This window comes from Mesoplodon densirostris, chromosome 4, assembly GCF_025265405.1.
Source record: "Mesoplodon densirostris isolate mMesDen1 chromosome 4, mMesDen1 primary haplotype, whole genome shotgun sequence".
Classification (NCBI taxonomy): Eukaryota; Metazoa; Chordata; class Mammalia; order Artiodactyla; family Ziphiidae; genus Mesoplodon; species Mesoplodon densirostris.
This window is the reverse complement of record NC_082664.1, coordinates 36758296-36770514: the sequence shown is the minus strand read 5'-3', so window position 1 is coordinate 36770514 and position 12219 is coordinate 36758296. Positions and strand designations below refer to the sequence as shown.

The following is a 12219-nucleotide window of genomic DNA, read 5'->3' as shown; positions in this document are numbered from 1 at the left end:
CCCTTTTTTCCACACCCTCTCCAGCATTTATTGTTTCTAGATTTTTTTGATGATGGCCATTCTGACTGGTGTGAGATGATATCTCATTGTAGTTTTGATTTGCATTTCTCTAATGATTAATGATGTTGAGCATTCTTTCATGTGTTTGTTGACAGTCTGTATATCTTCTGTGGAGAAATGTCTATTTAGGTCTTCTGCCCATTTTTGGATTGGGTTGTTTGTTTTTTTGTTATTGAGCTGCATGAGCTGCTTATAAATTTTGGAGATTAATCCTTTGTCGGTTGCTTCATTTGCAAATATTTTCTCCCATTCTGAGGGTTGTCTTTTGATCTTGTTTATGGTTTCCTTTGCTATGCAAAAGCTTTGAAGTTTCATTAGGTCCCATTTGTTTATTTTTGTTTTTATTTCCATTTCTCTAGGAGGTGGGTCAAAAAGGATCTTGCTGTGATTTATGTCATAGAGTGTTCTGCCTATGTTTTCTTCTAAGAGTTTGATAGTGTCTGGCCTTACATTTAGGTCAGTAATCCATTTTGAGCTTATTTTTGTGTATGGTGTTAGGGAGTGATCTAATCTCATACTTTTACATGTCCCTGTCCAGTTTTCCCAGCACCATTTATTGAAGAGGCTGTCCTCTCTCCACTGTACATTCCTGCCTCCTTTATCAAAGAAAAAGTGACCATATGTGCGTGGGTTTATCTCTGGGCAATCTAACCCGTTCCATTGATCTATCTTTCTGTTTTTGTGCCAGTACCATACTGTCTTGATTACTGTACCTTTGTAGTATAGTCTGAAGTCAGGGAGCCTGATTCCTCCAGCTCCGTTTTTTGTTCTCAAGATTGGGTCTTTTGTGTATCCATACGAATTGTGAAATTTTTTGTTCTGGTTCTGTGAAAAATGCCAGTGGTAGTTTGATAGGGATTGCATTGAATCTGTAGATTGCTTTGGGTAGTAGAGTCATTTTCACAATGTTGATTCTTCCAAGAACATGGTATATATCTCCATCTATTAGTATCATCTTTAATTTCTTTCATCAGTGTCTTAAAATTTTCTGCATACAGGTCTTTTGTCTCCTTAGGTAGGTTTCTTCCTAGATATTGTATTCTTTTTGTTGCAATGGTAAATAGGAGTGTTTTCTTGATTTCACTTTCAGATTTTTCATCATTAGTGTATAGGAATGCCAGAGATTTCTGTGCATTGATTTTGTATCCTGCTACTTTTCCAAATTCATTGATTAGCTCTAGTAGTTTTCTGGTAGCATCTTTAGGATTTTCTATGTATAGTATCATGTCATCTGCAGACAGTGACAGCTTTACTTCTTCTTTTCCTATTTGGATTCCTTTTATTTCCTTTTGTTTTCTGATTGCTGTGGCTAAAACTTCCAAAACTATGTTGAATAAGAGTGGTGAGAGTGGGCAACCTTGTCTTTGTTCCTGATCTTAGTGGAAATGGTTTCAGTTCTTCACCATTGCGGACGATGTTGGCTGTGGGTTTGTCATATATGGCCTTTATTATGTTGAGGAAAGTTCCCTCTATGCCTACTTTCTGCAGGGTTTTTATCATAAAAGGGTGTTGAATTTTGTTGAAAGCTTTCTCTGCATCTTTTGAGATGATGATACGGGTTTTCTCCTTCAGTTTGTTAATATGGTGTATCACGTTGATTGATTTGCATATATTGAAGAATCCTTGCATTCCTGGAATAAACCCCACTTGATCATGGTGTATGATCCTTTTAATGTGCTGTTGGATTCTGTTTGCTAGTATTTTGTTGAGGATTTTTGCATCTATGTCCATCAGTGATATTGGCCTGTAGTTTTCTTTCTTTGTGACATCCTTGTCTGGTTTTGGTATGAGGGTGATGGTGGCCTCATAGAATGAGTTTGGGAGTGTTCCTGCCTCTGCTATATTTTGGAAGAGTTTGAGAAGGATAGGTGTTAGCTCTTCTCTAAATGTTTGATAGAATTCGCCTGTGAAGCCATCTGGTCCTGGGCTTTTGTTTGTTGGAAGATTTTTAATCACAGTTTCAATTTCAGTGCTTGTGATTGGTCTGTTCATATTTTCTATTTCTTCCTGATTCAGTCTTGGCAGGTTGTGCATTTCTAAGAATTTGTCCATTTCTTCCAGGTTGTCCATTTTATTGGCATAGAGTTGCTTGTAGTAATCTCTCATGATCTTTTGTATTTCTGAAGTGTCAGTTGTTACTTCTCCTTTTTCATTTCTAATTCTATTGATTTGAGTCTTCTCCCTTTTTTTCTTGATGAGTCTGGATAATGGTTTGTCTATTTTGTGTATCTTCTCAAAGAACCAGCTTTTAGTTTTATTGATCTTTGCTATCGTTTCCTTCATTTCTTTTTCATTTATTTCTGATCTGATCTTTATGATTTCTTTCTTTCTGCTAGCTTTGGGGGTTTTTTGTTCTTCTTTCTCTAATTGCTTTAGTTGGAGGGTCAGGTTGTTTGCTCGAGATGTTTCCTGTTTCTTAAGGTTGGATTGTATTGCTCAAACTTCCCTCTTAGAACTGCTTTTGCTGCATCCCATAGGTTTTGGGTCGTGGTGTCTCCATTGTCATTTGTTTCTACGTATTTTTTTATTTCCTCTTTGATTTCTTCAGTGACCACTTTGTTATTAAGTAGTGTATTGTTTAGCCTCCATGTGTTTGTATTTTTTACAGATCTTTTCCTGTAATTGATATCTAGTCTCATAGTGTTGTGCTCGGAAAAGTTAGCTGATAACAATTTCAATTTTCTTAAATTTACCAAGGCTTGATTTGTGACCCAAGATATGATTTATCCTGGAGAATGTTCCATGAGCACTTTAGAAAAATATGTATTCTGTTGTTTTTGGATGGAATGTCCTGTAAATATCAATTAAGTCCATCTTGTTTAATGTATCATTTAAAGCTTGTGTTTCCTTATTTATTTTCATTTTGGTTGATCTGTCCATTGGTGAAAGTGGGGTGTTAAAGTCCCCTACTATGAATGTGTTACTGTTGATTTCCCCTTTTATGGCTGTTAGTATTTGTCTTATCTATTGAGGTGCTCCTATGTTGGGTGCATAAATATTTACAATTGTTATATCTTCTTCTAGGATCGACCCCTTGATCATTATGTAGTGTCCTTCTTTGTCTCTTCTAATAGTCTTATTTTAAAGTCTATTTTGTCTGATATGAGAATTGCTACTGCAGCTTTTGGTTTCCATTTGTATGTAATATCTTTTTCCATCCCCTTACTTTCAATCTGTATGTGTCTCGAGGTCTGAAGTGTGTCTCTTGTAGACAGCATATATATGGGTCTTGTTTTTGTATCCATTCAGCCAATCTGTGTCTTTTGGTGGGAGCATTTAATCCATTTACATTTAAGGTAATTATCGATATGTATGTTCCTATTCCCATTTTCTTAATTGTTTTGGGTTTGTTATTGTAGGTCTTTTCCTTGTTTTGTGTTTTTTGCCTAGAGAAGTTCCTTTAGCATTTGTTGTAAAGCTGGTTTGGTGGTGCTGAACTCTCTCAGCTTTTGCTTGTCTGTAAAGGTTTTAATTTCTCCATCAAATCTGAATGAGATCCTTGCTGGGTAGAGTAATCTTGGTTGCAGGTTTCTCTCCTTCATCACTTTAATTATGTCCTCCCACTCCCTTCGGCTTGTAGAGTTTCTGCTGAGAGATCAGCTGTTAACCTGATGGGGATTCCCTTGTGTGTTATTTGTTGTTTTTCCCTTGCTGCTTTTAATATGTTTTCTTTGTATTTAATTTTTGACAGTTTGATTAATATGTGTCTTGGTGTATCTCTCCTTGGATTTAACCTGTATGGGACTCTCTGTCCTTCCTGGACTTGATTAACTATTTCCTTTCCCATATTAGGGAAGTTTTCAACTATAATCTCTTCAAATATTTTCTCAGTCCCTTTCTTTTTCTCTTCTTCTTCTGGAACCCCTATAATTCGAATGTTGGTGCGTTTAATGTTGTCCCAGAGGTTTCTGAGACTTTCCTCAGTTCTTTTTATTCTTTTTTCTTTATTCTGCTCTGCAGTAGTTATTTCCACTATTTTATCTTGCAGGTCACTTATCCGGTCTTCTGCCTCAGTTATTCTGCTATTGATCCCATCTAGAGTATTTTCAATTTCATTTATTGTGTTGTTCATTGTTGCTTGTTTCACCTCTAGTTCTTCTAGGTCCTTGTTAAATGTTTCTTGCATTTTGTCTATTCTATTTCCAAAATTTGGATCATCTTTACTATCATTTTTCTGAAGTCTTTTTCAGGTAGACTGCCTATTTCCTCTTCATTTGTTAGGTCTGCTGGGTTTTTATCTTGCTCTTTCTCCTGCTGTGTGTTTTTCTGTCTTCTCATTTTGCTTATCTTACTGTGTTTGGGGTCTCCTTTTCGCAGGCTGCAGGTTTGTAGTTCCCGGTGTTTTTGATGTCTGTCCCTAGTGGATAAGGTTCTTTCAGTGAGTTGTGTAGGCTTCCTGGTGGAGGGGACTACTGCCTGTGTTCTGGTGGATGAGGCTGGATCTTGTCTTTCTGTTGGGCAGGTCCACGTCTGGTGGTGTGTTTTGGGGTGTTTGCGGACTTTTTATGATTTGAGGCAGCCTCTTTGCTAATGGGTGGCGTTGTGTTCCTGTCTTGCTAGTTGTTTGGCATAGGGTGTCCAGCACTGTAGCTTTCTGGTTGTTGAGTGAAGCTGTGTGCTGGTGTTGATATGGAGATCTCTGGGAGATTTTTGCCGTTTGATATTATGTGGAGCTGGGAGGTCTCTTGTGGACCAGTGTCCTGAAATTGGCTCTCCCACCTCAGAGGCACAGCACTGACTCCTGGCTGCAGCACCAAGAGCCTTTCATTCACACGGCTCAGCATAGAAGGGAGAAAAAGTAGAAAGAAAGAATTAGTAGACGTTGAAAGAAAGAAAGAAAGGAGTGGGGGAGGAAGGAAGCAAGGGAAAATAGAAAGAAGATAAAGTAAAATAAAGTAAGATAAAATAAAATAAAGTTATTAAAATAAAAAATAATTAAGGAAAAAAAAAGAGGATGGATAGAACCCTAGGACAAATGGTGAAAGCAGGGCTTCCCTGGTGGCGCAGTGGTTGAGAGTCTGCCTGCCGATGCAGGAGACGCAGGTTCGTGCCCCGGTCCGGGAGGATCCCACATGCCGCTCAGCGGCTAGACCCGTAAGCCATGGCCGCTGGGCCTGCACGTCCGGAGCCTGTGCTCCGCAGCAGGAGAGGCCACGACAGTGGGAGGCCCGTATACCGCAAAAAAAAAAAAAAAAAAAAAAAAAAAAAAAATGGTGAAAGCAAAGCTATACAGACAAAATCTCACACAGAAGCATACACATACACACTCACAAAAAGAGGAAAAGGGGAAAAAATCATAAATCTCGCTCTCAAAGTCCACCTCCTCAATTTGGGATGATTGGTTGTCTATTCATGTATTCCACAGATGCAGGGTACATCAAGTTTATTGTGGAGCTTTAATCTGCTGCTTCTCAGGCTGCTGGGAGAGATTTCCCTTTCTCTTCTTTGTTCGCACAGCTTCTGGGGCTCAGCTTTGGATTTGGCCCTGCCTCTGAGTGTAGGTCGCCGGAGGGCGTCTGTTCTTCGCTCAGACAGGAAGGGGTTAAAGGAGCAGCTGCTTCGGGGACTCTGACTCACTCAGGCCAGGGGGAGGGAGGGGTACGGAGTGTGGGGCGAGCCTGCAGAGGTAGAGGCCCACATGACTTTGCACCAGCCTGAGGCGCGCCATGCCTTTTCCCGGGGAAGTTGTCCCTGGATCCCGGAACCCTGGCAGTGGCGGGCCGCACAGGCTCCCGGAAGGGGTTGTAGATAGTGATCTGTGCTTACACACAGGCTTCTTGGTGGCGGCGGCAGCAGCCTTAGCGTCTCATGCTTGTCTCTGGGGTCCACGCTTTTAGCCACGGCTCGTGCCCGTCTCTCGAGCTCCTTTAAGCAGCGCTCTGAATACCCTCTCCTTGCGCATCAGGAAACAAAGAGGGAAGAAAAAGTCTCTTGCCTCTTCGGCAGCTCCAGACTTTCCCCCGGACTCCCTCCTGGCTAGCCGTGGTGTTCTATCCCCCTGCAGGCTGTGTTCACGCCGCCAGTCCTCTCCCTGCGCTCTGACCGAAGCCCGAGCCTCAGCTCCCAGCCCCGCCTGCCCCGGCGGGTGAGCAGACAAGCCTCTCGGGCTGGTGAGTACTGGTCGGCCCCGATCCTCTGTGCGGGAATCTCTCCGCTTTGCCCTCCGCACCCGTTGCTGTGCTCTCCTCTGAGGCTCCGAAGCTTTCCCCCTCTGCTCCCGCAGTCTCCGCCCGCGAAGGGCCTTCCTAGTGTGTGGAAACCTTTCCTCCTTCACAGCTCCCTCCCACTGGTGCAGGTCCTGTCCTTATCCTTTCGTCTCTGTTTATTCTTTTTTCTTTTGCCCTACCCAGGTACGTGGGGAGTTTCTTGCCTTTTGGGAGGTCTGAGGTCTTCTGCCAGCATTCAGTAGGTGTTCTGTAAGAGTTGTTCCACGTGTAGATGTATTTCTGGTGTATCTGTGGGGAGGAAGATGATCTCAGCGTCTTACTCTTCCGCCATCTTCCCCTCGTCCCCCTCTTCTTTCTTAAAAAGAGAAACTTTACCGCTATCAGTCAGAAAGGGAAAAAGAGTCAAAGATTCTCATTCCCCTTTCCATTGTAATACCTTAACCGAGGAATATTATTATAGAGGCATATAAAAGTTTAATGGGAGCACCGACAAAGTATTTTTAAAAGAGGTGATCCTTGAAATGAAGCTTTTGTTAAGGAAAAAAAAAAGCAGGGAAGGAGGAAGGGAGGGAGGAAAGAAGGAATAACAGAGAGAGAGGGAGAGAATGATTGATGATGAGAATGAATAGAAACTCCAGGGGTATGTTACACTTTTTAGAAACTCAGTTTGGCTGAAGATCAATGAGAGTCTATGAGATTAAAACTAGTGATTAAAACAAAGTTTTGATATCCATGTATTTCATTTATCAAGAACACATTGATACATCTGACACTGATGGTCAGAGTGAAAAAATGAATGATTGCATTGTCTACTTATATTAGTTTTATATTGCCATGTAACAGATTACCACAAACTTTCTTAGAACAACACATGTTTATTATCTCACAGTCAGGATTTTGGGCACAGTTTAACTGGTCCCTTTGCTCAGTATCTCCCAAGATTGCAATCTGAGTGTTAGCTGGGGATTGCATTTTCATCTGGAGGCTTGACTAGGGAAGATTGCTCCAAACTAGTTCAGGTTGTTAGCAAAATTTGTATCCTTGTGTTGTATGACTGTATATCCTGCTTTTTGCTGGGAGTTGGCTAGTTTCCATCTGCACCTTCCATCATCTTATGGTCTATTGCCCACTACATTGAAATTTCCTTTTCTGCATGAGAATCATACTCAATTAGTTTAGTTCTGTCAATTTAGAGATGTGAAACCTAAAGCTCAGCTGAGTTGTGATTTATCTAAGGTCCTAAAACTACATGGTGATGGGCCTCCTGACAACCAGGCATTGTGTTCTTTCTACTCCTTAGTTTTGACTTTCTTGGTTTTGTTCTCACATTAAAAAAATTTTTTTTCCAGTTTTATTGAGATATCATTGATACACAGCACTGTGTAAGTTTAAGATCTACAGCATAATGACTTCACATTTGGTTTTAGTTTGTATTGATGAGTTTATTAAAAATATGATGGCGTAAAATCTTAGCACTGGCCACCTAGGAACTGACATTAAAATGTTTGAAAATATTTTTTTCTATATGGCTTGTAGGTATATGACTTTTGATCATTTAATTGTTCTCTCACCATGAACTTTTATGTATATATGTTTTTCTCAATTTTTATTAGGAGAAGGAGGAACAGAATTTTTGTTTCCTTTGGTTATGGTTTATGTTGGTATCTGCAGAGACTAAACGTGAGATTGAAAGTGAGATTTAACACCTGCAAAGGAAAAGCCTCAATCAAGTAATGACACTTGAGTCCTATATATGAACTCCTTTTGGATTTTTCAGTGGAAGATGGTTGGTTGTTGGTTGGGAAGACAAACAGGCAGGTGAAGAAGCTTGCTAATCAAAAGTCTGCCTAAGTATGCTTCCCTAATGAGTTTACTAAGAAACACCTGCTTGTGACTCAGCCCACATTAGGAAGAGAATGACAAAAGAAAAGCTAGGAGAGACCCACTTATTTCTTTTCTTGATGTTTTAAGAGTTTAAAGTTTTAAAATACTATTCTTTGAGAGTAAGGAGAATTAAATTACCTTTACCCAGCTGGGAAAATGTCCACAATACTAGGAAATTGGGCAGCAGTTTAAAGGAGACTAGCCCTTGCTGCCCCTTCTTTCCACTCCTATCTGGTCACTGTGGTAAATGTTAACTACCCTAATCTTTTTTTACTCTCCGAGAGAAATTAAATGAACGTTAAGAAGGAAGCCTAAATTTTAAATTTAGGGTAATCCATTTAGGGAGGAAGGCTGGTTGAGCTTGCATTTTTTCCTTCCTGGAGTCCTCTGTGATCTCCCGTGTGCTCCTCCTATATGTTGCCTAAACTTCTATCATAGCTTTTTACACTATATTATCATTGTTTGTGTATGTACTGTCTGTATATCTCAATAGATTATAACTTCCTTAAGGGCAGAGACTGTTCATGTTTAATCTTACATCGCTACCACCTACCACAATAGATCCAACCAAACATATTCCTTAAATAGTTGAGTGAAGGAATGAATATGTGATTTAGTGACTAAATGAAAGAATGGGTAATGGAAAGAGTAAGAGAGTAACAGACTGAATGTATAGTGAATATACATTGGCAAAACCTGCGTTTTCCCCATTCTTCAGGCAGTTCTAACATTCAGCCCTTTATTGGTGTTCAATACAAAAGTCTACTCTCTGGTGACCTAATAGCTGTATTTAAACTTTGATCAGCATTCGTTCCTTCTGCAGCCTCAGTATCTTTCTAAGTGTGTATGAGATAAATGAGAGACCTAACTCCATGAGCAAAAGGATATGATGACCTCACTAATCCCCATGGTTTTGATTTATAGGTACTTGCTGTTTAGAATACTGAGAAGGTATCGCCAACAAAGGATTCTATTTTTTCCTGATGAAATCGAAGAAGGTCCCTGAAAGCATTTTCAAAATTTAATCTGTTTCTGAACAGTTCACTTTGAAAATAACTCTCATAGCATAATTTTGTAGAGGAGAAAAAATAATTTGAGTAATTCAGTCTTACTTTAACTTGTTTCTTAAAAGACAGTAATTTAAAAAGTAAGTTAAGATAGTATTTTTCTTTTGGTCTGTAAAGTTGTATCTTATCTTTCTCTCTTTTATAAATAACTAAGAGCATAGTCAGACTGGAAGAATATTTGAGTTGCACTTTGTGAGGTGAAGTGACATTTATATACTGGTCAGAGTTTCACTTAGCCACCTGGCATTGAGTGCAAACTTTTATAGTTCACTTAAATTGGAAGCAAAGTGATATTAAGTCTTGACATTTTTTAGCAGAAAAAGATGAAATGTAAATAGGGTACTTTTTAATACTTAGTTTAAAACATTCTTTTCTCCTCTATCATTAAGTCAAGGATTTAGAAGTGCTTAAAACACAACTAGTGAATATTTATTGAGTATATACTATGTGTCATTTAATATGGTAGGACCTGGAAAATAATGGTAAATAAAGTAGGCATGGTCCTTGCCATAATTTGGGGGACAGTTTTTAATAAAATGGACTTCAGGTTACTCTTTCTGTTTCCAGAATACCTTTATAAAGGACAGTGGTTTGGGAAGGTGTCAGATATTGCTAAAAAGATGTAATCCAAAGGTCAGTTGTGTGTCCTAATAAAGTATATTACATTCTCAAAAGGGTAGAATTAGATAATTTGTTATATATGTTATTTATAACTTTTAAATTTAGTTATTTCATTGATTTATTTAGACCAGTGATTTAGTCAGGATAATTAGACTTGAGAAAGCCATTCAGAACAAGCTATAGTTTGTCAGTGCCTCCCTTAAAGTGTAATGGAAAAACTGAAGACAGCGTTTTAGATTTTTTTTTTTTTTTGATGCAGAAAGGATATCTTTATTTCCAGGATATTCTCACGTAACAAAAACCACAACACACAGCGAGGAGCGGGGTGGGGGTGGGTGCTGTGGGCGATCCCGGGCTGGCTGACGCCTGCTCATCGCCCGTCACTGGTGGCGCCCCACTCACGTGAGACTCGGCCCCACGGGGAGCACGGCACATGCCTCCATCACGAGAGGTGGCCTTGGGGACGCGACGGGACCCAGGTTTCCCATCTCAGCGTCCCATTAGGGTCCCAGACCCGGGCGCTTTCTCGCGGCCGCCTTCGGGCACCACGGGGCGGTCAGCATGAGTAGCCAAGCAAGCAGGCGGGGGCGTGGGGAAGGGCTGGAAGCTGGTGCGACAGGAAGGGCGTCATGCCCCGAGGGCTGGGCGGCTAGGAGCTGAGGGGCAGCATCCAGGGCGCCCGGGAGCCTGGACCGGGGCCCATGCACTCACACAGGTGCAGGCTGCTTGCCTAGGAAGGGGCTGGAAGGACCGGAGAGCAGAGCGAAGGGGCGGGTTCAGATTCCTAATAAGGCACAGACTTGTCACTCTCCTCTGTCCCCTCAGGGACTCCACCTCCTGGTCCCGCGGCCCCGGGAGGGCTGCGTGGATGGCAACCCACGAGCCTTGGGCCCAGTGCTTGGCCTGGGGCACGCGCTTTGCGGAGATGCGTCTGGTTTCCCGTCTGCTTCCGTCGGGGACAGACCAGCGGCTCCCCTTCCCCGCAGAGCGAGTTTGTCCCAGGTTTCAGATCTGATGAGGTCCTGCCTGAGGGTCCCAGCTCTAAGACCCCTCCGCGGGGGATGAGAGCGTCTCGGAATGAGCGTGGCCACGGGCTGGGGGACTGGAGGCAAGCTGCCAATGGACAGATGGACAGCCAGCCAGTCAGCCAGATGGGGTGAAGCTCAGATCGTGGCACTGAGGCAGCAAGTCCACAAGAGGGCAAACACATGGAGGATCCGGCTACTGTCGAGCCCCTCCGTCTCCCACCACGGACCGGAACCTGGTGCTGGGAAGGCCTCCCTCTTTCCCTCTTACTGGAAGCTGGGCCGAGGGCGACCACAAGGATGGAGGCCGGGAAGGGTGGACGCAGGGCCGGGGCCCTTCTCCGCGTCAGCAGCTCTGGAAAGGGGGCAGCCGGCCCACCTCTGACCTGCAAGGCCCGGGTCAGCCCCCCGAGACCCCGAGGGGAGAGGGTGTGGCTGCAGCACAGTGGACGTCACAGTGACTAAACACATTCAGGACCAGAGCAGGTGTCCTTCTGCTGGACAGCGGCGGCCGGACAGCTTCTGGGCAGAGCTTGCAGGGAGCCCTGCTCTCGGGAGTGAGGTGAATGCAGGGGCGGGTCCCCGAGAGCCCCTGGGTCTGCTGTCCTGGCTGGCGGAGGGGCCTCACCAAACCCAGGGTGGCGGGAGTGGATGGCGAGGGGCAGGTGGGCCGGTGGAGGGTGGGCAGCGGGGCCGCCGGGCTCCCCCTAAGGCCAGTGGCTGCCGCTGGCGGGGGCCGGGTAGCTGGGCACGGTGGGGTACTCAGGCAGGCTGTTCCCCGAGAAGTTGTTGTACTGGGCCTCTCGGGACTGTGGATTCCGCCAGGCGCCTGTGTTCCACTCCGTCTCCGCCTTCTGGAAGCTCCCGCGAGCCCCGCGGTAGATGCTGTGCACCTTCATGATCGTGATGGCCATCATGGCGGCCGACATGGAGAACATGATGACCGGAAGCAGCATGACCATGGCAGCCCCGACACTGGTCTGGAAGAACCCAGTCGCAGCCAGCCAACCACACGCGCCCCATTCCAAGAGGCCAACAGCCTGGATGGCGGTCAGGGTGAGCTGGGCTCCGAAGATGAAGAAAAACGCCATGAAATGGAAGGAGCTGTCAGATACAGCCACAGGCGGTAGATCCTCTTCACCAGGACCTGGTGCTCGATAGGGATCTCGATGTCAGAGAAGTTCTGGTAGAAGCAGGGCTTCAGGGGGATGAACCTGGGCAGCGGGGGGAAGTTGTTCTCCTTTCCTGACATTCCTGCTGTGAAGACAGGGCAGGGGCGGAAGCCTGCAGCCACCTGATGAGACGGGCGGAAGCGCTGCGCTTCACCAAGTCTTAGCAACCGGCCCGCCTTCCCCGCCTCTGCCCAGTGTTTTAGATTTGATCTGGCTATCACTG

The 12219-nt window shown here is 43.7% G+C and overlaps 1 protein-coding gene and 1 pseudogene across 3 annotated transcripts in view; one reads left to right on the top strand and one right to left on the bottom strand.

Moving 5' to 3' along the window:
- GPHN (gephyrin) overlaps positions 1 to 12219 on the top strand; it is a 609285-nt gene that overhangs the window by 125580 nt on the left and 471486 nt on the right. The gene's annotated exons all lie outside the window — the stretch shown is intronic.
- LOC132489096 (secretory carrier-associated membrane protein 4-like) lies at positions 11532 to 12112 on the bottom strand (annotated as a pseudogene).